The sequence below is a fragment of the Zalophus californianus genome, chromosome 3 (genome assembly GCF_009762305.2).
Source record: "Zalophus californianus isolate mZalCal1 chromosome 3, mZalCal1.pri.v2, whole genome shotgun sequence".
NCBI classification, from domain to species: Eukaryota; Metazoa; Chordata; class Mammalia; order Carnivora; family Otariidae; genus Zalophus; species Zalophus californianus.
This window is the reverse complement of record NC_045597.1, coordinates 137,708,397-137,730,332: the sequence shown is the minus strand read 5'-3', so window position 1 is coordinate 137,730,332 and position 21,936 is coordinate 137,708,397. Positions and strand designations below refer to the sequence as shown.

The 21,936-nt window shown below is 43.7% G+C and overlaps 1 protein-coding gene across 5 annotated transcripts in view; it reads left to right on the top strand.

The window, feature by feature from the left end:
• The window catches only part of WIPF1 (WAS/WASL interacting protein family member 1), a 118,407-nt gene that overhangs the window by 36,196 nt on the left and 60,275 nt on the right, over positions 1-21,936 (top strand). Inside the window, exon 1 of one of the 5 annotated variants that reach the window (XM_027589619.1) lies at positions 5,921-6,039. The exons of 2 other annotated variants lie outside the window; for them this stretch is intronic. The gene's annotated coding sequence lies outside the window, so the exon portion shown is untranslated. Of the gene's footprint in view, positions 1-5,920; positions 6,040-8,205; positions 8,229-21,936 lie in introns of those variants that run through there. 2 more of the 5 variants (XM_027589617.1, XM_027589621.1) reach the window with 2 other exon arrangements.

Sequence of the window (21,936 nt, the reverse complement as noted above, 5' to 3'; positions counted from 1 at the left end):
TTCCCCTCCCCCTGCTCACACACACTCTTTCTAAAGTAAATAATCTTTTCTTAAAAAATGTAGGATTAAATAGTAAAACTATTAAACAAGACATAGAAAAATAAGAGATATAAATCAAAAGAGAGTCATTAATAATGACCCTTTACGCACTGACCGTTTTGGCACTGAGTTAGATAAAATCTGTTAAAAAATACAAATAAAATAATACAAATAAAAATATAAATAGATAAAAATTTCAAAACACACAAAGTTTTTCATAATCATAGTGGGAGACTTTAATAAAATGCTTTCAGAATTTAATCATGTAGGCAAAAATACATAGGAACTAAAGACTTTTTTTTTTGCACAGGTGGAGTGAGGGAGGGGCAAAGGGAGAGGGAGAGAGAATCTTTTTTTTTTTTTTTAAGATTTTATTTATTTATTTGTCAGAGAGGAAGCAGTGGGGAGCAGCAGGCAGAGGGAGAAGCAAGCTCCCTGCCCAGCAAGGAGCGCAACACGGGACTTGATCCCAGAGTCCTGGGATCATGACCCGAGCCAAAGGAAGATGCTTAACCGACTGAGCCACCCGGGAGAGAAAATCTGAAGCAGGCTCCATACCCAGCACAAAGCCAGACATGAGGCTGGATCTCATAACCCTGAGATCATGACCTGAGCCAAAATCAAGAGTTAGACACTTAACTGACTGAGCCATTCAGGCACCCCAGGAACAGAAGTTTTTAATAACATCGTTATCATTATTTACCTAACCCAACAAATAGGAAATACACCCAATTTTTTTTCTAATTTCCACATCCAGTGGGGTTATTTCCTGCTCTTTTTTGTTTAAATACACACAAGTTTTTTAGAGAACATGAACCATTTACAAAAATTGATGAAATACCACACCACAAAGAAACTTTTTAATTAACCAAGAAGTAGACATACTAGCCACATATAAAAATAACATAGCATTGAAAATTAACACAAGATGGTTCCTGCCCCCCACCTCCATCCAAGCACTTGGAAACTAAAATATGATCCTTTTAACTAATTTTTGAGTGAAAAAGGATATTACTACTGAAACGATAGACTATTCTAAATAGTCATCATAAAGAATATGATGCATCAGGGGCTCCCGGGTAGCTCAGCTGGTTAAGTGTCCAGTTCTTGATCTCAGCTCAGGTTTTGATCTCAGGATCGTGAGTTCAAGCCCCATGTTGGGCTCTATGCTGGGCATGGAGCCTACTAAAAAAAAAAAAAAAAAAAAAAAAAAGAATATGATGCATTTAAATGTGTGAGATAAGATTAAAAGTATACTTAAATTAAAAGTTAAGGGTTTATTTCAAAGGACTGGAAATCAAGCTTGTATTTTAAGAAGCTAATGAGTGAAAAAATAAAACAGTAGCAGGAGGGAAATAGTTAAGGGAAATTATTTACCTTTATTAGAAAAAGTCTGAATTTTCTGGGGCGCCTGGGTGGCTTAGTTGGTTAAGCATCCGACTCTTGATTTCGGCTCAGGTCGTGATCTCAGGGTCGTGAGATTGAGCCCTGTGTTGGGCTCCTCGCTAAGCAGAGAGTCTGCTTGGGATTCTCCCTCTCCCTCTGCCCCTCACCCCACTCGTGCTCTCTCTCGATCTCTCTCTCTCAAATAAATCTTTGTAAAAAAAAAAAAAAAGCCTGAATTTTCTAATAAATTAGAAATAAATCAGGTTGGGCACCTGGGTGGCTCACATGGTTAAGCGTCTGCCTTTGGCTCAGGTCATGATCCCAGGGTCCTGGGATCGAGTCCCGCATCAGGCTCCCTGCTCCTTGGGAGCCTGCTTCTCCCTCTGCTTCTCTCTCTCTCTCTCTCTCCCTTTCTCTCCCCCTCTGTCTCTCATGAATAAATAAATAAAATCTTAAAAAAAAAAAAAGAAATAAATCAGGTTGGCAGTAGGCAGAAGTACAGTGTTAACAGGAAAACTGCTGGGGTGAGCCTGGAAAGCTGAGTTAATGGGATAGGAGACACTGCCCCTGCCCTCATTGCCACTTAGGTTTGGTCAAGGTGAAAATCATGTGCAGAAAATAATTAGGGAACAGAATTATGTTCAGCTAAGTGCCCGTTTCTGAGGTATAGATGGTACACCTGTCTGCATCACAAGTAGCCTTAGTCCCTGAGTCTCTGGCATCAGGCAGAGCTGAATTTCCATGTTGGCCTCAGACTTATCAGAGGTCTCTGGACAGATTATTTAGCCTCTTCTACTTGGTTAGCTTGTCTGTAGAGTGGGGATCTGTAAAGTGGCAGGTGGGAAGGCCTTCGTCAGTGGCTGCCTAAAAAAGTCAGGGTAGCATCTCTTCCGGTCTCTTCTGGAGGCTGCTGAGATCATTAGGGCACTATCAGTATCTTAGTACGTCTTACACAGGAGTGGGCCGGAAAAGGGTGTTTAGAATAGCCAAGTTGTGCCTACCCGGATGAAAAGATTGGGCATTTCATCTGTGACTTTGTGAAATATGCCCGTGGTGAATGGTTGAACAAGTCTCCATCCATTAAAAGAAAAAAAATCTGTAAAGCACAATGCTGCTGAAGCAGGAGTGGTTCATGAGCTGGAGAGAAGATCCTGGCCACAGAGAGAGGAATGCTCAGTTCTGCCATGCTGCAATCGGTTGGCTTCCTGGAGTAGGAAAGGCAGAATCACAGAGTCCTTCCTGACCTGCCTCTGCTAGGTAAGCACCATGACTCCTCATCAACACGAGTGAAACCTCATCCTCACCACCCTTCAGCATCAGCACTGGGCTCCTCAGGGATGATGGTGGATTCGGGAGATCTTGAAACAGTGACACGGTAAACATCAAAGGAGTCAGAGTAAACCCAGAACAAAGTGGAAAGAATTGAACAATCCCCGCCCCCCACCTTTTGTCTATATTTAGGGCTTGATGAGAATTCGTGGTTTGAGGTAAAGTTAGAACGTATCCAGGAGTAGGTAAAAATCTTGGGGTTTTTAAAATGTCTGTAGATGTTACATATCAAAGCACTTTAATCAAAATACTTGTTCAGTGGGGGGAAAATCAGTGAAAGTCGTTAAATGATGCCTGTGGTCCAAACAAGAATTTAACTGATGGCTGTACTTGCTCCGTTCCCAAGACACCGTCAACTGTAAGGTCTCCATCAACTCAATGACAGGAAAGGAGGGGGCGGAAAAAGACATAGTACTAAATGTACACCCCGATTCCAGGAATGTTAAAATATGAAGGAGAAAAACACAACCAACACAAATATGCATTTTCGGATTAAGGAAATGTAATTTCACTCAGTTGGCGATTTGGTGTTTTCTTGCTGGTAGAGGCTAAGACTAATTTTATGAAAGCAATTAAAAAAAAAAGATTTTTACGAACACATGGGGCAGAACTAATGAAAATTGAAGGCAAAAAGTGTTTTTCAGGTCCGTAGGTTTATCTTCTTTCCTTCTTGTCAAGACAGAAAAAAACAATCATGGACAATTGGAGAGGTATGATACATGATGAGCCCAGAGCATCTTGTAATGCCAGGAACTAAAGACGGGCTCAAAAACAAAATTCAAAAAATATTAAGAGGAGTGTGTCAGAGGAACACAGGAACCAACTGAAAGACCAATAGTCAAAGGTGGAGCACTTCCAACAACAACATAAATCAAGTAGTGTTGAATTGTAACCCAAAGTATACACTAAATATCTATGAGGTCATACCGATACAAATGAATGATTGAATGAATTAATAAATGAGGAGAAGAGACAAATCTTCCATGCAGAAGAACTCCAAATAATTTGTATAGATAACTCCACCCTCAAGATTTTCCTTCCAGAAGGTACAGTAAGGAAGGAGGTGAAACCTGACAAGTAAGCCGTAACTCCAGTCTTATTGTGAGAAAAACGTCAGAGAAATCCCAATTGTGGGACATTCTGCATAAAACCAGTACTCCTCAAAACTGTCAAGGTCATCAAAAATAAAGAAAGTCTAAGAAACTGTCTCCACCAAGAGGAGCCTAAGGAGACATGATGAGTAAATGTTGTGTGATGTCCTGGCTGAGATCCTGGAACAGAAAAAGGACATTAGAGAAAAAACTAAGGAAATCTAAATAAACTGTGGGCTTCAGTTAATAACACTGTATCAATATTGGCTTATTAATTGTTACTTACATATCACTCTAAATATAAAATTTCAATAGTGGGGAGACTGGGTGCGGATGGGTGGGAACTCTGCTCTCTTCTGGATTTGTCTGTAAATCCACACCTGTTCTAAAAAATAAAAGTCTGTTAAAATTTTTTAAATGCCAAAACAGAAAAAAAAATTTCACAGGCCAGGTTAGGGATTTTAAAGGAAAATTATAAAGTGTTTTGTTAAGACCGTTAAAAATTCCACATGGAACGTGGCTTGAGTAGGACATACATCACCACGTAGTTGAAAACTGGAACTGGTAGTTTAACCCAAATTGTGGCCCTTCTAAATACATTCAAATGGAGTCATTATTATTTAGCGTCTGTGTAGTATTTTGTTTTTCCAAGATAAGAAAATTTTACCATTATTCCTATTTTAAAGCTAATGTCATGCTTCTAGCCATCTTGACTCAACTGGCTAACTGTACAGTTCAATCAGAAAACCAGCCATCAGCTGTCAGGCTGGTGAAACAGTTATGCATGTTTTCAGAGCCAGAAATGTAACCATGTGCTGAGACTTCAGAGCTCTACTGTGGTCCAGAGTCCTGATCTCAAGACTCCTTTCCTTACTCGGTGTTCTCACATGGAAAACTTCATGGGGGAATTATAGGGTAATATTTTCAAGACTTGGAACAGTGAGATTGTCTACAATTACCTTTCTAAAAAACAACCAAAAAAGAAAATCCTTCTAAAAGCATTTTTAAGAAAAGAATTAGGCTAGGGTAGCCAAACAACTTTGGGGTTTCTGCACTGAGTCAGGTTGTACAAATTGCAGACTATTCCCCTTGGTCCAGGACATGGTTTTACTCCCACACACCGCTTCCTACGTCCGCAAACTCCTTATGTGTGGACCTCCAGAGAGCTAGCGGAATCGTGAAAGGAGAGAGGAAGGCACTGACTGCAGGAACAAGAAAGCTAGGAACAGCACCCTGCCTCAGCTCTTCTTGTCTCCCTGCTGCGGCGGGCACAGAGCGGCATACCGGGGCTCTGGCCAGGCCAGCATCAAGGCCACCCACTGCCAGGGCTTGCATGCCTCCAAGAAACCACCACCATCCCGCAGGGAAACCAAAACCTGGCATATTTTGGAGACCATTGCGGCGGGGGTGGGGGGGGGTCGGTAAGAATGTCTGCCAGTTATTTAACCTGGCAGATTAAATAAGGCAGAGAGTACGTGGCTTTGTTTGCTGAACCAAGAATGAGGACACACGGTCTGATACCAGGACTGAATAGACTGGATGTGAACTTGAGACTGGCCGGGGAAATTTAGAGTGAGTAGCTCTTGTCACTGCAGGATCCAGAAATGTGAGCTGAGTCCTGGGTGTGCTTCTCCGTGGTGGTGCCCTCCAGAGAGGAGCCTGGGGACCTCCTAGGTGCAGTGCCATGGCCCAGGGCCGGTCTCTCCTGGGCAGGACTGAGAGCGGCAGTGCCGGGGCCTGTCCAGATGACAGCAGAGCACCCGGGGCTGTGCTGGGAGCAATCTGCCCCTTCTCAGCTGCTGCCCCAGCCCCACGACGGGGGACCCTGGGGCTCCAGAGTCCCTGTCTCTCCCTTACCCCCCGACCCCTGCAGGGTTCCAGGTGCCAGGAGTCCAGACCTCATTCTTCCCTGCCTTTCTCCCAGGCCAATCGTCTCTTTACCTGTGTCCCAGGGATGCCTAAAACAAGCTGGGGGACCCCTTCGGGGTGACAAAGATTCCTTTAGAAGCAGGGTTACCCCAGTGTGAAGCAAGCAACGAGACGATCTTATCACATGCCTCCGACCGCTGAGGGAGGCCATCAGAGACGGTGCAGTGAGGAAGTATAATGCATATGCGACATTTACAGGAAACCCGCTAGAAGATTGCAGGGGAACTTGAGAACTTGTCGTTTTCGGCGGATTAAAACAACACAGGTTAGTGCTTTCTATCCCCCCTGAAAAATCTCTCAGAGCCACTCTAAAAGACCTAACTGGTTCTCTTTCCTGAAGCTGTCTCTTTTTCTAATGTGAAGAAATTGGCTCTGGCTTTGGATGTGAGAGCCGGGGCATGGCTGGGAACTACACTTTGTTAGAGGAACAAACACGGAGCCATTATTGTGAAAATGAAATTCTCATAATCTCTTGCTTCCCTCTTTGCCTTTAGAAAACAAACCTTCAGATGTTTATGAAATAACTTATGTCTTGGAATTCAGCTAAGCCTCCCCTCATGTTTACCTATTAGCACAAACCTGAAACAGGACAAATCAGCTTGTGTTCACGGGCGTTCGCCGGGCTTTCAAAGGGCGGTAGGAAACACTGAAACATTGTGTGTGAAAATATGCTGCAGGTCTAGACGCAAAAGTTTGTTGTTCTTATATACTTTTCATCTGGTAAAACAAATCTTTTGGCTTGTATTTCCTGTTAAAATAATTTCTCATATTTTTATAAATTCTTAGTTCCCATTTGTATTTTTTCTGCCCTCTCCTTTCTTCCTTCCCTTTTTTCCCTTCCCTTCTTCTACTAACATAAAGCAGGAGTAGAGAAGAAGGGGTGGGGGGCAGCTTGATTGTGAGATGAGGAAGTCCCCCGCCTGCACCCTGGTGTAGGCCAAGCGTGGGGTGGGGGCCGGGGTTCCAGCGGCACATGGCCTGAAGATGCCATGCGGTGGGACCATCACTCAAAGCTTGGGTCGTCAGCCGGTGCCTCCTGTGTGAAGGAAGATTTCAAGAGTCTAGAGCAGAACCAGAGGGATGGTTAAAGTGTTGGAAATTAGAGCCCAGAAAGAGCTAAATGCTCCAAGGTTATTCATCCTCGGGCCCGCGAGGGACAGTCTGATAAAGAACTTCAAGTCAATAAAAGGTTTTTACACAATGGCCTGCTACTTTCAGACCTGTATGAAAAAGGAGAAGGTCTCAAATCTGAGTTAGAGGGAGTTAGAGGGTTACTACATTCTTGGACCGTTACCGAGCACTGGAACAGGCAGCCAGAGAGGTGGCTGAATCTCTTTCTGGATGTTTTTGAAAACACACTAGATTTCTTCTGTGGCTGTGTTCCGGTGTCCCAGTGTTGATAGACGTGGTGGGGGGAGTAATTAAGACAGGTTGGGATTGGGGCCTTCTTGTGCCCTCTCATCATGCCCGCCCAGCATCCTTTGAAGTGTCTGCACTGAACAAACGACGAAGGGGTGAGGGGTTAGTGGGCTCATGTGTTGTTTATATCCCAGCAATGCAAAATAACCAGGGCAGTGACGAAAGAGAAGAATCATTGTTGATTAGGTCCTCAGATGGCCACATTTTTTCCATTTTTTATGACCATGTTGTGCAAGAAAATGGAGGGGAAGCTGACAGAGTAAGGGTGGCTTCCAAGTTGGAGATCTCAGCCCCAGGGGTTTCAGAAGCCCTGCACTGGCCCCGAGAGAGGCAGCGGCATTTCCATGGGGGAGGGGGGCGTGGTGGAGGAGAGGTTGGACTTCATTGGTGTTTGGGGCCCTTCGCACCGATCACCACCTGGAGGACACGCACGCACGCATGCACGTACACAGCGGGGCACTGCAGCAGGAAGGGCTCTTGCACGTGGCACCAGGCATGCCCCTGACACCAGAAAGAGGCTCCCAAGTTCGTGGTGACTGGCCATCCCTAGAAGGAGCTCTTCTTTCGGTTTTGTTTTGCTTTTTCAGTTGGTCATAGAGCTTTGTTGTTCAGGGAGTTTTGTAATCTGCTGCACATAGTAGAGAAGGGCTTTTTTATTTTGTTAGAATACTTTCCAGATGGATCTGATGTCTCTTTTGTTAATGCATCCTTCCAAAAACTGTTTCCATTTATTCTGGGGGCATCTGTTCTCTCCCTGGCCATTTCTCACCCCCTTCTCCAACTTTCCACCTTCACTGTGGTCCTTTGTGTTTGAGATACAAGAGAAGGTTTATAAAGTAGATTGTTATTTTGTGGCGCCTCGGGGTTCTAAACCTGGAAGTATATCTGGAAAACAAAGGACATGGGATGGCACAGGGGGGTCAGTCATGATGGATGGTGGAGGGCACCTTGAATATTAATCTAGTTTGTAATTTTTAGACAGGAATCACTGCCAAGTTGCACTGAGTTCAGTTTGAAGGCCAAGAGCAGAAAGAGGTAAGCGGTCACCTCTTCTCTGGAGAGAACATAGTGAATTTTAGGGGGAAGGAGGACTGTGTGGGCATGCTACTGAATTCTCTAAGGAAGAGGAAGGAGGCTGACTCTGCAGAGTCCTCTTCTCCTAGACCCGGACGTGGAGCCGTGCCCGGAATCCCAGGTAGCGGAGCGACACTTCAGAGGCGGCCTCCACAAATCAGGGGGTTGTCGGAGCTTCACAAGCATGCAGCGGGGAGATATACAACACATGCATGCTAGTAGGGAAAAAGAAAATAAAACATGAAACTTTGATGAGTGCGGCTTTTACAGTTGGATTCATCATTGGTCATTTTGAGTCGTCATCACCAAGTCTGGAGGCCCAGCTCTCTGGGCTTCTCAGAGAGATGTTTCTGGATGCGTAGGAAGTCTTAACAGTCGTCATCACCGTCCTACTGGGAAATACTGGGAGCTGCAAGTTGTTGTTTTAATTGCGTTGAAATAGACATAACATAAAATTTGCCATCTTAACCACTGAATGTGTATGTAGTTCAGTAGATGGGAACTCTGTACCCATTAGGCAACTCCGCCTTCTTTGCCTCCCCCACCCCAGCCCCTGGCAACCACCCTTCTCCTCTGTTTCTGAGTTTGACTGCTCTGAGTACCTCGGATAAGTGGAGTCATAGAGTATCTGTCTTCTTGTGACTGCTTTATTTCACTTAGTGTCATGCCATCAAGGTTCCCCTGTGTTGTAGCAGGTGTCAGAATGTCCTTCCCTCCGGAGACTGATACTCTATTACATGGATAGACCACATTTTCTTTATCCATTCAACTGTAGGATGGCATTCGGGCTGCTTCCACCTCTGGCTGTTGTGAATTATGCTGCTGTGAATTAGATGTGGAAATATGTCTTTGAGACCCTGCTTTCAGGTTTTTTGTATACATAACCCAAAAGGGATATGGAGGGATCATATGGTAATTGTGTTTTAAATTTTTTGATGCAATCGCCACCCCATTTTCCATAGCAGCCACACCATTTTACATTCCCACCCGCAGTGCACGAGGGTTCCACTTTCTCCACATCCTAGTTGGTACTTGTTATTTTCTGGTTTGTTTTTTCATAGCAGCCATCCTAGTGGGTGTAAGATGATATCTCATAGTTTATTTTTTTTAACATTTCTTTATTTGAGAGAGAGAGTATGAGAGGGGGAAGGGTCAGAGGGAGAAGTAGACTCCCTGCTAAGCCTGGAGCCCGATGCGGGACTCAATCCCAGGACTCCGGCTGGGATCATGACCTGAGCCCCTGAGCCAAAGGCAGATGCTCACCTGACTGAGCCACCCAGGGGCCCCGTATCCCATAGTTTTGATTCGCATTCCCCTAATAATTAGTGATGTTGAGCATCTTTTTATGCTTGTTGACTATTTATATATCTTCTTTGGAGAAATGTTTGTTCAAGTCTCTTGTCCATTTTCTTTTTTTTTTTAAGATTTTATTTATTTATGTAAGAGAGAGAGAGACACAGTGGGAGAGGGAACACAATCAGGGGGAGTGGGAGAGGGAGAAGCAGACTCCCCGCTGAGCAGGGAGCCTGATGCGGGGCTCGATCCCAGGACCCTGGGACCATGACCTGAGCCAAAGGCAGAGGCTTAACGACTGAGCCCCCCAGGCGCCCCCCTTGTCCATTTTCTTAATGAGGTTATTTGGTTTTTGTTGTTGAGTTGTGGGAGTTCTTTATCTATTATAGCTATCAGGGAACCATAGATTTTTAAAGTATTGTATGTGCAGGTTCTAATGTCCACATCATCTTCTATGAGCCAGTCACCTCCTGTGGTATATACACCCTTGGAAAAGACCATGAGTTTCAATAATATGATTTTTTTTTCAACAATATGATTTTTATCTTGACTCTGAAATGCTTCACAAAATCTCAGTCATTTTCAGCTGATAAGCCGTTCAGTTTTTAAGAGCTGACAAGGATGAAGGAAGGAAATGAAAGGGAAGAGAAGAGATAGAGGGGGGAGTGCTGTTTATTCCTTCCAGGATTGATACTTTTTGGCTACGTAATCTTCAGGAAAAAGCCTTCTCCTCGATTCTGATGGCTAACACCAGACTTCATGCGGGAATAAACACACTTTCTGAGAATCATCCAGTAATTATGTCTTCTTATACCACCCTCCTTCCAAACCGACAGACTTGAAGATACCTCAGATTACAAGTTGGTTATCATTTTCCTTCATGAATGCTTCAAACAAAATGTTATATTTTTCTTCTGAGTACTAAGGACCCAAAGAGGACTTGAGCTATTGTGCTGGAAAAGGAACAAGAGCAGTAAGACTGTTCTGGAGGCATGGCCATGCTATTTGTTTAGATTACAGATTTTTTGTAAGGAAATGCTTGGGAAGATGTGATGGACAGCCTGACACAGTGCTCTGTGGTTCTTCTTTGGCTGGAGCTGCTGTCTTCTAAATAAAATATCATTAGTGCTCGTGTGTCCTCTGACATTTCCGAGGAAGGGATTGCCCTGTATGTTTGGTGGATTTTTCACTCTGCCTTTCTTTCTTTCTTTTTTTTTTTTTTAAGGATTTTATTTATTCATTTATTTATTTGAGAGAGTGCGCACATGCGTGCAGGGGGAGGAGCAGGGGGGTAGAGAGAATCTCAAGCATAATCCACCCTAAGTGCAGAGCCCTGGGGGTGGGGGGGTGGGGACGTAGGGGTGGGGGGGAGGGACGCGATCTCAATACCCGGAGGTCATGACCTGAGCCAAAACCAAGAGTCGGTCACTCAACCGACTGAGCCACCCAGGCGCCCCTCATTCTGCCCTTTCAATTTCCTTCCATTTTCTTCATTAGTTAGAAAGTTCTTGCTATTTTCCCCCAAAAAAGCCTCTTAGGGTCTCCCTCCCCACCAAAAAGGCATTTATTTTTTTTTAAGACTTTATTTATTTGAGAGAGAGAGAATGAGAGAGAGAGAGAGAGCACATGAGAGAGGGGAGGGTCAGAGGGAGAAGCAGACTCCCCGCTGAGCAGGGAGCCCGATGCGGGACTCGATTCTGAGACTCCAGGATCATGACCTGAGCCGAAAGCAGTGGCTTAACCAACTGAGCCACCCAGGCGCCCCCACCAAAAAGGCATTTAGACAAGAAAATGACAAGAATGGTTGCATTTGTTTGTTTATGAAAGGACAAAGAAGGCTTTTCCTCAAAAATAGTAAACTGGGCAAGGTTGAGTCCTTGAATGGAACCTTATATGGTGCACAATTGGAGAGAGGCCCCTATTCCTGGCTTACGTGCCTATGCCAATTCCACTAGGAGGTATTCATACATCACTAACACTGTAATTTCTCAATACTAAATAAAAGTTACTGCTTTGACAGTAACTAGCTAGATACTTACCAGAGTCTGGTCTGTTTTGATATTTTCTGGTATGAATTAGGTTTCCTTTCTACTTTTGTTTGTGTCTGGATTTTAATAATATGTCATATTTTAAGCTCACTCATTGTATTGTTTTGTAATCCTAGTGTGGCTTAAAAATAAAGAGGTTTTTTTTTTTGTAGTAGTAGTTTACATGTTTGCACACACATGTGCATGTACACATACAAATATATATATATATTTTTTTAATAGGGTAAAAATTCTTGAGGGCATGTATTTTCTCAACTAAAAGTCATTAGATGATATCTTGGAACGTACAGTTCTTTGGAATATGCAGCTAACTCTAGGCTAGGAGGTTGTGCATATAGATTCATTTGGACAGTTTGCTAATGGTTTGTAAATCACTGATTTATTAAATGGTGATTTCTTTGATTCCCAGGCCAGCTGTAGGAAGCTTTGGTCTTCCTCAAAGGCTTTAAAGACCTGGAGCATGAGCCTCCTGAGTCCTGAACACTGGGCGTGGGAGCAGTAGAGGGGAGGCACAGTCCCTGGCCAGCTTGCTGCGCAGAAGGCTGCACGGGGTGCTGTTCAAGGAGGGGACTCATGTTCCAACTCTGCCTTCTCACTGCGGTGTGGCTCCTTAGCGAAGTCCCAGTTGCAGAAGTCATTTCGCTAAATGAACATTCTTGATGAACTGCCACCAGGGCTTCGCCTAAAACCTTTTCAAAGCCAACGTGTGCCTTCACTCTTTCTCTCCTTCCCTCTGCATTTCCTCTCCCTTCTGCTCTTCCGTCTCCTGCCAGTCCTTGCCCATCGCCCTGTGAAAGGTCAGGCCGCCGCTCACCTGGACAGCATGCTGCCTCCTCCAGTCCCGTCTCAGCTTTCCGTGCCTCTTCCCCAGAACAGTCAATAACCCTCCTGCAAAGCAGGGACAAATCAAGGCTGATGGTTTGTTCCCAATAAATCATCAGAATAAAAATGTTGGAGAGGTTGTATACGGCAATAATAACTTGGGAAAAAAAAAAAAAGAATGTTGTTACAAGATAAATCCTGACAAATCAGGAAGAGTCGATAGTTTACTTTTTAAAAACTTCGTTTAAGGATTCATAAGGAGGTAGCAGTAGGGGAAAAGGAATTGAAAAGGCCAGAGGATAATTTGCTCTGAAAGACGAAAATGCTGAGTTATTCAAAAACTATTTTTTTCTCTTAATTCGGTGCCAGGAACATCTGGCCTTGGGAAAAGTTTAGGAAAAGGGGCTTTCAGATGCTGTTGTCATTATTTAAAAACTTAGGTAGGTAAGGAATAGAATCCTAGGTTTTTCCAAATAGAAGGGACCTTCAAGAGTGCAGTCTTCTCATTTTTCGATTTGGAAGCTGAGGCTCAGAAAGGTTAGAGGTGACTTGTCTTTGTTAAAATAGCTAATTAGTGTGCGCAGTGAGCATAGACCAAGGCTCCTGACTCCAGCGTGGGTCACCAGCTGCAATGATGAGAGGCTCAAGGACTGGGAATCTGGGACACCATCTACAGGGCTAGACTCATGCTAAGTGAGAGTAGATCAAGAAACGAAGGGGCTTATGAACTCCCCAAACTCCAGCTACATGGCCTTTGTGTAATTCCTGGAAAACAGCACAGAATACAGCTAGTATATAGGTAAGTATAATGTAGGTATTATAGCACGGGGAGTATAGATGAGTGGGCACCTAATCCATCCCACCTGCAGAAAGTTTGTGTGCAGTGAACCATAGAGCAAAATATGGAAAGGAAAACTTCCCAGTGGTTTCCCAGGATTGGCCAGGAAGAGGGTCCCTGTACTGTGTGGACATGAATATGGATTGAGAGGGGTTGTCTGTTGTGAAGTTTGGATGAAGACCAGGGCTTACCATGGCCCAAATTAAGGAGCCCTCAAGAGGCTTACCCATCCTTAGCCCTGATTCCAAGATCCCTGTACCACTTTCTGCACACTAATTCAGCTTCCTGAGTACTACTACTTCAGAAGGGTATATTCTGGAGAGTGGACATGGCCACTGGAAAGAAATGACAGTATTTGTGAATTCTGGTGTGCCCAGAAGCCTCTTGTGAATTTGTAATGTGGGCCAGTCATTTTGAGTCTGATCTCTGTGGCTCCCAGCTAAAAGGGAGGTTTTAGGACTTCTATGACAAAGTCCCTGTGCTCAGAGTGTGGTGATCTCCCTCTCCCCTGTAATGCCACTCTTCAGGGTCATTCCTCGGCAAACAGCAGCCTCTCCTCAGTGTTGGTCCTACTTCTTTGTCACTCCTCCTAAAGCCATAATCACTATAAAAAGAAGAAAATGATATATAATATGTGGGTCCTATTGGACATTTTTGGATACTGGTTGTTTTATGGTGTTTCCGGCGGGGGGGGGGTTGCCCTTTTTGTGGGGAGGGCATTTTCCTTTAATTCAGAAATATTATTGAGCATCTTCCCTGTGGATCTTTCATTCTAGTTGGGGATGTGGGCAATAACAATAAATTTAATAAATAGTATGTAATGTGGTGGACTACAAGGTTATAAAGTACTGAGTTCTGTAGGAAAAGAAGTACAGCGGGGTGAGGGGGAGCAGGAATGCAGTGGAGCGTGTGGATCTAGGTGTGGTGGTTAGGGTGGCTGTCAAGGAGAAGGTGGTCCTTGAGTGAAGACTTGGCCAAGGTGAGAGAATTGGCCCTGCAGGTAGATACCTGGGGGAAAGCACAAGGGCCTTGAGGCAGGAGCATGCCTGACATATTCAAGGAGAAACAGGAGCCAGTGTGGTGAGGACAGAGTGAGGAGGAGACAAGGGGAAGGTGAGATTCCTGAGGGCCTGGTAGCCTTTATAGGAGGGAGCTTTGGGAGAACTTCAACAGAGAGGCGATGATCTGGCTTTACAGCCAGGCTACTATATTGAGGATAAACTGTGGGAGAGCAAGAGTAGAAGGTAAGACCAGTTAGGAGACTGTTGCCATCCCCCCGTGAGAGCCGATGGCGCCTTGGACCAGGGTGGCAGCATAGGCTGTGGTGAGGAGTAATTAGAGTCTGGTTCTTTAGAAGGTAGAAACACAAGAGAACTATTGGATTGAACAATAATAAGCATTAGAGAGGAGTCAAGGAAGACTCCAAAGAAGCAAAGGAAGAATGGAAATGGCATCCAACTGGAAGGCTGTAAGTAGAGCAGGTGGAGGTAAGGGAGAGGTACAGAGTTTAGTTTGGGATTTGTTGGGTCTGAGCTGTCCGGTAGACAGACATCACATGGAGATGTTAAGTAGGCAGTTGGATATACATGTCTAAACATAAGAGTTAGAATCCTAGAAGAATTCATCTTTCTTAATGGTCTTAATGGTTCCACAGTACTCACAGAATCTGTAGCTTCTAAAACTCCTATTGAAAATGCAGAATGGGACTCTGCCTCAGGACTTATTCCTTGATTGATTTCTTGCGTAAACAAGAGTGGAAGGGTCAAGATTTTTGTTTTAGGTCTTGCCTTTCACTGCTTTAGCCCCAGTGATTCCATAATTATTTTAAAGAAAAAAAAGCAAAGTGGGCAAAAGCGATGTTTATTTTTTTCAAATGCTCAGTATCTAGTTCTTCTTTGCATATATGTCAGGGCAATTGGAGAAAATATTATGGTTGTTTTCATCTTTTAATGTTGATGTAAATATTATCTTGATAATTGAAATTGCATTTATTATAATTGAGACAGACATTAGCTAGTTAGCCTGAGTGGCTCAGTTGGTTAAGTGTCTGACTTCAGTTAGGGTCATGATCTCAGGGTCCTGGGATCGAGCCCTACATCGGGCTCCCTGCTCAGCGGGGAGCCTGCTTCTCCCTCTCCCTCTACCCCTCCTCTGGCTTGTGCTCTCGCTGCCTCTCCTCTCTCTCTCTCTCAAATAAATCATCTTAAATGTAAATATTAATGAATTAATCTCTGCTAGCTATTTCCCTGGGGAAAGGAGGTTTGTTATCTGCATTCAATAGGGAGAATTCTGAGTTCTTAAGAGTTGGCTCAAAGTCTGTGCAGAGCTTATATTTTGACCTCTAAATTCACTTTTTGTCTGCTTTTTAGTCAGCTTGAGTGAACAGAAAGGATCTATTGTAGAAATACCTAAGTTGGTAAACTGGAATAACACCAGCAGTTCCTATCCCAAACAGAGATTAAAAGTTTTTCTTCTCGATCTTGGGCTCAGTGTATAAGAAGAGCATCTATCAAACATGTCTTCATCTCGTTTGTCCCTTGACCAGCCTATGAGGCAGGCACTGTATGAGGCGCACTTTGCCTCAGAGAGGGAAGTCACTGGTCTGCTGCCCACAGAGCTGGAATTTAGACCCAGGACTGTGTCCAAAGCCTCTCCTAATCTGCCTTCCAGAAGCATGGAGCTAAGTAAAACCAACCAGACCATTTTAGTAAAATAATGTAGACCAAGAGACGATGAAGAATGACCTCTTTTGGATGTACGTAAAACGGGTCTCCATTCAGGCATTTCAGGTACTTGCTAAACCTATTCTTGAAAGGAGAGGATACATGAAAAAAGTCTCTTTTGTCCTATACCCCATCCAGTGGTGGGGCTTCTTGGGTGGTATGACACCTATAGACAGAGAACATGCTCCTCCATCAAACCCACAGGGAAACACCCAACTGTGTTTTGCATAAAAGTCTGTTGGTGCCCGCTGGCAGCAGCTGCCCCAAGGCTGCCCCTGGAAGGTGCTTGAGAGCCAGGAGACTATAGCCAGCCTTGAGGAGACCTGAGTGCAGGATTCCAAGAGCCTCCAATACCTCAGCTCAAGGCTCAGGAAGGAGGCTGGGCTCTATCCCCACAGTACAGGCCACATGGAGTACTGAAGGGTGACAGAGTCAGCTCCCACACCAGTAACCCTCTACGGGGACTTGGGGAGGAGGAGCTCCCACCTCCGCGGTTGATATCCAGTCTGTTTGCACTGGTACAGCCATGCTGGTTACTAAAATACTGAGAAGCTCCAACACCAGTTGGTGAATCATCACCAACCTCAGACAACTGAGTGCACCCCTGGACCCGCAAGATGTGTCTCGTAATTCAACAACTAAGGGTTAGTGTCTAGCACAGCATGGGGTGCCCCAGGACTAGGAGACATCGATTGGTTAATGACTGTGTCTTATTGGTTGTTGGATATTTTGAATATAACCCATGTCCCACCCCCAATAAAATGGAACACTGAAGGCATTTCATTGAGTAGGTGATGCCAAATTTCATTTGGGGTCCAAGAGGGCAAAATTTAAGCCTATGATTGTGTCCCATGGTCATTGCTTCTCTGATATGGACCTGTTGATAGCATCCAGGCTATTCTTCACTATCTAAAAGGAAAATCCCTAAGTGGTTTATGGATGGAAAGGTAATAATAAGCAGAGGTCAAGAAAGTAGGCCTGGAAACATAATTTTGATTCATGTTTTCAGAGGGCCCAAGTTTAAGAAGATTGAATTTTACAGGAACACAGTATCTCCCTCTACTTGCCTTCTACTCCAGTCCTACCTATCATTGGAAAAGTGGTTATCACTTCAAAACATGGCTTGTTTGTTCCCATAGATCATTTGGTGACCACCTGCCCAGAGGAGGTGAAAGGTTCATTATAAGCCAGGCTCCACTAAGCCAAACACTTGCCTTTTGCAGCTGTGGGAATGGTTTTTAAAGTCAATTTATTTCTGAGCTGGACTAACAGTACCTCATGGTTTAAAAACAAACAAACAAAAATGGAATCTTTTGTAAACACAGTAAATGCCCACACATGGGGGATTCCAGGGGTATGTGAGGAATCCTTGTGCCCATCTACAGAGCATCAAACTGGCTTTTAGATGGTGCAAGATATGCTGCATCCTTTATCACGGGAGTTTTTAACCTAAAGTCTGTGAGTTGGATGGGGAAAATAGCACATTTTTATTTTCATGAACCTCTAACCGAAATTTTGCATTTCCTTCAATTGTGAATGTAGCCCACAAACTGCAATAGTATTAGCAGCACTTGAGGTATCATCACCAACAAAAGTCATAGATACTTTATGTCATTAGGTGGTGGGCTGCTTCCAAGATGGCCCCCAATGATCCCCACCCCCTGAAATTCACACTCATATTTAAATCCCTCCCTTTAAATGTGGGCTAGTTTTAGTGATTCCTTTATACTGAACAAGATGCAGCAGAGAGGATAAGATGTCCCTTCTGAGATTTAGTTATAAAAAGACTGGTGTCCATCTTGGGGGCTTTCTGGCACTCTTTTGTTTATTCTGAGGGAAGCTAACTGCCATGTGATGAGCTGCCCTATAGAGGGACCCACATGGCAAGGACCTGAGGGAGGCCTTTGACCAATAGCCAGGAAGGAACCTACACTTGCCAACACATAAGTAAGCCTAGAAACAGATTCTCCCCTAGTTGAACCTTGAGATGAGAACACAGCCCCAGTTGCCACCTTAATTGCAGTCTTGTGATAGACCTTGAGCCAGAGATACTCAGCTAAGCTATGCCCAGATTCCTGACCCACAGATACTGTGATATAATATATCTGTTGGTTTAAATTACTTAGTTCTGGGGTAACTTGTTGCATAAGAATAGATAACTTACACTAAGACTTGTAAATAGTCCTAGAGATCTAATACACTGTATGGTGAATGTAGACAACAATAATGTATTATAATGATCAAACTTGCTAAGAGACTATAACTTAATTATTCCAACTACTAAAAAGAAAGGGTGATTATGTAATCTGATAGAAGTACTAATAATTGCTATAATAGTAGTCATATTACAATATATAAATTAGCATATTGTACACCTTAAATTTATACAGTTATACCTCACATACCATTCAATTCAAAAAGAAGAAATAACTTCTGTACAGTTTAATATCAGATATCTCCAAATATTCTTTACCCTCATTATTATTTCAAAATTATAGTAGTTATTAGACTGGCCACTAGATCTTACTGTTGAATTAATAAACAAGCACATATATTAATTTATAATACATCTGTTTTAGCCATATTAATGCCATGCATCCCAATCTACCAGTTCTTAAAGTCATCAGACTTTTCAAATGGTTCATAACTGAAAATTAAGCAGTTGGCAAGAAATACAACACCTCTTAGGAGGGCCCCATGCTAGGCATTATAGTTGTTTCTGCCTTGTGATGTTGCTAGTCAAAAGCTCAAAACCCAAACTTATCAGCTCTATAACCTCTGGAAAATTTAAGTGAAGATAATAGCATCCTTAGAGGCAGGGCTGATATTGAAAATATCTAACAGCTCGTGGGCACAAGTGCTAACCAGTCAGAATAAAAGCCAGCCTAAAAAACATCCAGTGACCATCGGTCTGCTTATAGGAGCACGGGGCTTCCATGAGGCGTGCGGCCACCATGTTTCAGCCCCATCTGATGCGCAGCCTTGCTCTCTCACCGCCTGCGATGCCATCCTCCCCACTCTGCCCAGTCGACTGCTTTCAGGCTCAGGCACAGTCATGCGTCCGCTCCTGTGTGAAGTCCTCCACGTCCATGGCTCTGCCCCTGCCACCGCACCTTGTGCGTCCCTCCCCCACCCAGTCACGTGCATTAGGATTTGTTCACACGCCTTCCTGCCCCCCCACCCCCCACCCCCAGAAGGAATCCCGCATTTCTCTCCTTGGTTCTCTTCCCCCTGCTCCCCCAGCACCCGGCACCGTGCCCGGCCACGGTATAGTCTCAGTGAATGCCAGCTGGATGGGAGGGTAATCGATCGACGCTGAGTATTTTAATGGTTCCAGAAGAAAATATCTGTTCTAGATTGGAGCGGGGATCTTAAGAATAGAGCAGTACTCACATGTGAGTTTTTGCCTGTCTATAAAACAGTTTATTCTCACTTGTGTCATGAAGATAAAACAGAATCTAGAACACTAATAATGGTTTCTTTTCCAAATGTGTTCTTATGCTATTTTTCCCTGTGTTTTTTCACTCTGATAACAATGATTTGTTGCTTCCATTAGGCCATCAGCCCATTCTAAAGAAACGATTTATGGGTCAAGACAACTAGTTCTAGTTCAGAGTCGAACACATTACCCGGGTCACTTAACCTCTCTGAGGTTTGGTTACCTTATTGATAAACTGAAACAGTTTGCTCAGTGATCTCTAAACTACTTTCCATTTCTAAAATTATGAGATATTTTAAGGTTTCAAGGGCTTGAAGTTGGGGACTGTGGATGATAGGCTTGTTTTGCTCTTGTTTGTAAGTGGCCCATGTGAAATTTTGCTGAGGAACACACAGTTTAAATATACGCTCTGTTCTGACCCACTGAAGAAACCAAATTAACATACAGATTTTCTTTTTTTTTAAGATGTATTTATTTATTTGAGAGAGAGAGAGAGAGAGCATGAACAGGAGGGAGAAGAGGGAGAAGGAGAGAGGAACTCAAACAGATTCCACGCTGAGTGCGGAGCCCGACGTGGGGCTCAGTCTCATGACCCTGAGATCACAACGTGAGCTGAGACCAAGAGTCAGAAGCTTAACTGAATGCACTACCCAGGTGCCCCGATAAAGACGTTCTAGAACTAGGGGTGCCTGGGTGGTTCAGTCGGTTAAGAGTATGCCTTCGGGGCGCCTGGGTGGCTCAGTTGGTTAAGTGTCTGCCTTCGGCTCAGGTCATGATCCTGGAGTCCCAGGATCGAGTCCCGCATCGGGCTCCACGATGAACAGGAAGCCTACTTCTCCCTGTCCCGCTCCCCTTACTTGTGCTTGCTCTCTCTCTGTGTGTCAAATACATACATAAAATCTTTTAAAAAATAAAATAAAGATTTCCTAAAATATAATATTCATTGTTGGCAAGAGTATGGTGAAAGGGGCTTTCTTTCTTGATGCCAAAGGGAGTAGAAGCCTTCCCTGTGGACCATTTGCACTGTGTGTCAAGAGAGTTTAAATTGTTCAAACCCTGATCTAGTACTTCTTTCTCTATAATTTTTCTATTGCATAATCCTAGTTGAACACACTGATATTAGCACATTTATAAAAGTAAAGTGAGGGATATCTAAATGACCGGCAACAGGAGAATGTTCAATAAATTTTGGTATAGGCTATCATGCAGACCATGTTTTCAAAGAGTATTTCGTGGCATGAAAGGATCACCAAAACTGGATTCAAAACTACATACATCATATTCCTAATTTTAAAACATTCTATATGTATCACGACTAGAAGGAAATATTCCAAAAAGTTAATAATATGTATTTCTACCTAGTAGGATTATAGGTAATTTATCTTCTTTAGACTTGAGTTCACCATTTCCCACAATAGACTGGTACTTTTGTAATACAGTCATAAAACAATCATTTAAAACGTATTAAAAGCCTGTCAGACGCAAAGCAGGGTGCTGGTGCTGTAGGTTTGGAAAGATGACAAGATGTGACACCTGGTGTCTGGGAGCACCATCTTGCAAGTGCTATAGACGTAAATAATACCTGTGTGGCGGGAATGAGGATCCATGCCGTGAACAAGTTGCCAACAGTGAAATATGGTAGAATGGAGGAAGAGGCCATGGTTCATGTCTCTGAGACGCCTTCAGGCTGGGGGGAACCCTGCAGTACTGCCTGTAGGTAGATAATTGGCCAGAGCTGTTTCCAGCCAGTGTGAGCACAACTTGCTGCCACCCCTTAGGCTGACTCAGACGCAGAGTCCTAGGAAGGAAGACCTTCAAAGAAGCCATCTTTACCATGTCTGTCATTGTTCTGGTGATTTTTTTAAAACGTGCTTTTTAGGCATTATTTTAACAATGATACAATATATTAGGATACAATATATTATTAGGCAAAAATAGGACACAGTGTGTAAAAAGATGGTAAATAGTATGTATTATGCATGAGGTCATGGAAGTATGACCTTAGAGTGTAAATACTGGCAGCACTCTCTGGTACGGGGCTGTGTGCAGAACCAGTCTTTCTCTCTGAAGTACTAAGGTTCCTGAGAGCTAGGATCGGGCTGATTCTTTTGCTTCCAAAGCTCGTAGTAGTTCCTGGCACACAGTAAGCATTACATAGTTCTTGAATTAATAAATATATACTTAAGTTACTAAGATTCATAATGAGTGGAGCCAAGAAAAATGCTAATTGTGAGACAGTAGGAGAGCAAAAAATAGACCCCCTGTCAGACCTCCTTAATAGCGGGTCTTTATCGTAAGGATGGGCAGTAAAGAGCACAGGAAACCCGGGACTGCGCCACATGCAGGCGCACACTGGTTAGAAGCCTGGGCTCTGGAGCCAAGCCATTTGAGTTCCAGTTGTGTCTCTGCCACTTACGAGCTGTGTAGCCTTGGTCGAGCTACTTCTCTGTTTATATTTTTTATATTTACGTCTATAGCACTTGCAAGATGGTGCTCCCAGACACCA